A 3,038-nucleotide genomic window follows, 5' to 3' on the forward strand; every position below is an offset into this window, starting at 1 on the left:
CTCGGAGCTCGAGCTCCCGCCGCTTCCTCGCGCCGAGGCCACGGGGGAGGGGGGAACTGGGGGAGGGAGCAGATGGCCGGGTAGGCCGCTGGAAGGCAGGGGCGAGGCAGGCGAGGCAAGGAAGAAAAGGGAAGGGGGGAAGACTACCCCCCCCCCCCCCCCCCCCCCCCCGCGCCTGGTCCAGACCCTCCCCCTCCCCGCACAGCGCGCAGCCTCAGGAACCTGTTTACGTCCCGCCCCCTCCCGCCTCAAGACACGGAGATTGGTCTAGAATGAGGCGCCTGGCGGTGACGCGCCTTTCTAAGGCGGCTCGAAAGGGCTGGAGTGCGTGAGGCCGCGTGGCCTAATGGATAAGGCGTCTGACTTCGGATCAGAAGATTGCAGGTTCGAGTCCTGCCGCGGTCGCTCGCAGCCTGGAGGTTAGCCTTTTTCACTCTCGGAGGACAAGCTGAGATTCCGAGAGTTCTGGACACCTGCAAAGGGACCCTGCGGCTCAACCCCCTACTTTTCTAAGAGGGCAGCATCCCCATTCACCAGGCACCAGTTGCTTTTACTTGCAGACTTTAATGACAATTACCATCTCAGAGGCTACAGTCACAGCCTCCTGGAACCACGTGCACCGACTTGGGCTCCTCCGCCACGTGCTGCCCAGCCCAGAAAATGCTACAGAATTGTTACAGGCTTGGGTCCACCGCCTAGCCCAAGACCTTCCCGTGGCCTCCGCCACCAGCTGGCTGCGGGCTGCCTTCCCAGGCTGGATCCCTCTTACTCCTCCCCACGCTGGGGTGCCCTCCCTCCTCACCCCAGAGAACCCCCAGCTGCCCGCAGAGCTCAGCCCAAAGGCTCTCTCCTTCTAGTGGCCTTTTCATGGTGACTGTTCCACCCAAATCACTCTAGATCTATCTCTATGTAACTTACATTGATCTACTTCTCTGTGAACATGGACCGTGCCCTTTGCAGGAGAATGCAAGCTTTCTGAAAGCAGAGACTGGCTCACTGTTGTCCTTGCACCCCTGGTACCCAACGCAGTGCCTGGCACCTAATGAACACTTGCCTGTTGATTGATTGGAAAGGGTTTCCGAGGCCCTCCAAGAACACCACGAGAGACTTTATCAAGTGCTTCATTAAAGTCTGGATTAAACTCTTACCTATAGCATCCCCTTAATCCCCCAGTTCAGGAATGCTTTCCAAAGAAGGAAATAGGTTAATCTGGAATGATTTGTTTCTGATGAAGTCATACTGGCTTTCCGTTACATCGATGCCTCCTTGTCTAGATGTTATTGACCATCCCTTTAATAATCTATTCTAGAATTTTGTCCAAAATCGAAGTCAAGTTCACTGACTGATACTTGGCAGATTTCATTCTCTTCCCTTTTAGGAAGATTGAACCCTTTTCCTTTTTCCAGTCCTGCTGTCCCGATTTCTTCCTTCATTCAAGAATCCCTTTCAGTGCTTCAGCAACCACAAATATCTGTTTCTTCAGGACCCAACATGAAATGATCAGTCAGCCAGGTGCCGCCTTACCGTCTCCTTACTTATCATCAGGGTCAACTCCCTATTACCCATTTTTATTCTGTCCTTTCCCGTCCTAAGAACGTGCTCTTCAGGAGAAGAAACGAAAACACTAGCCAGTTATGTCTTTCCTTTGGCATCAGCTATCATCTCCTCTGCCCCAAGCAATGATCCTAGTTTTGCCCTCCCCCCTCCTTTTTCTTTCTTTCTTTTTGATTCTATCTTTTCTTTGTCTTTGCTTTCTTTGAGGCAGCTGGGAAGCTCCATGGATGGAGTGCTGAGCCTGGCCTCAGACACTTACTAGTTTGTGTGACCCTGACCAAGTCACTTAAGCTCTGTCTGCCTCAGTTTCCTCAATTGTAAAATGATTATCATAATAGCATCTATCTCACAGGGTTGTTGTGAAGATAAAATGAGACAACATTTGTAAAGCTGGTAGCACAATGCTTGCCTGGCACACTACAGGAACTTAATAAACGCTCATTCCTTTCCTTTGATATAACTAAAAACAAACCCCTTTTTTTGTTATTCTTAACTTTCCTCATCAGCTTCAGCTCATCCCTTTAATTAGTATTACTGAAATTTAGTAATTCTTTTGTCTTCATTTCCCATTATCTTACCTGTATTTCCCTCTTATGCATATTTTTTAAAACTTTCACTAGGTTGGTTCACACTGGACTCTTTAAACAGCACTCTTGTTTCTGCCTCAGAATTTCATTTTTTGAGAGCTTCTAATCCTTTCCCAACTGGCTTCTTTGTTGATCCTACTGGGATGGGAACTGGACCTGAGATTGTATTAGAATAGAGACACTCTCAGGTGAGGAAAACATCTTTTATCCATGCAGATTGGCCCCTCCTTGGCAATGTGTAGTCATAGTTACCTAGAGAGCTGAGAGGTTATGAGACTTGCCCAGGGTCATACAGCCAGTGGGTCTTCCTGGCTTTGAGCACAGCTCTCTCTCCACTATGCCAAGCTGCCTCTCAGAGCCTGCCTAACACTGTAAAATAAAGACGTCAAGCTAGTCCTCATTCTGGTTCCTTGATTTCCTCTCGTGAGTATATCTTCTTAAAATACTATGTATGCGGCTCTGCTATTTCTAAAATATCATTCATTTTGCATAGCATAGTAGCCATATTCTGCACGACTTCCATCCCACCAAGACTGAATTTACCCACATGCATTTAGAACTCTGAATGCACCTTGGTTATTACCTATAGTTTGTGCATTTATAATAAACATCAGAGGCCATTAACTTTACTCCTGGCTCTCTTCTTGAATACTATCTCTTGTGAATTACCAGCCCTTCCTTCCTAGTATTCTCCACATGTTGTACCTACTTTTCTCAACGATATCTGTCTTGGCAGCAACATGTATAGCCTGGCTCAGTAGATAGAGTGCTGGATTTGGTTCCCAGGAACCAAGGAACACCTAGTCTAAATCTTACTTCAGACACTTACTAGCTGTGTGACCCTAGGCAAGTCAATTAACCTGTCTGCCTCAATTTCCTCATTTGTAAAGCCGGGAT

The 3,038-nt window shown here is 48.1% G+C and overlaps 1 non-coding gene across 1 annotated transcript; it reads left to right on the forward strand.

Annotated features, from left to right (window-relative positions):
• The first annotated feature begins 332 nt into the window (after positions 1-332).
• On the forward strand, positions 333-405 carry TRNAR-UCG (transfer RNA arginine (anticodon UCG)). The gene has a single exon. It is a non-coding gene; the product is annotated as a tRNA-Arg (tRNA).
• Positions 406-3,038: the final 2,633 nt, after the last annotated feature.

The sequence above is a fragment of the Notamacropus eugenii genome, chromosome 1, assembly GCF_028372415.1.
Source record: "Notamacropus eugenii isolate mMacEug1 chromosome 1, mMacEug1.pri_v2, whole genome shotgun sequence".
Taxonomy (NCBI): domain Eukaryota; kingdom Metazoa; phylum Chordata; class Mammalia; order Diprotodontia; family Macropodidae; genus Notamacropus; species Notamacropus eugenii.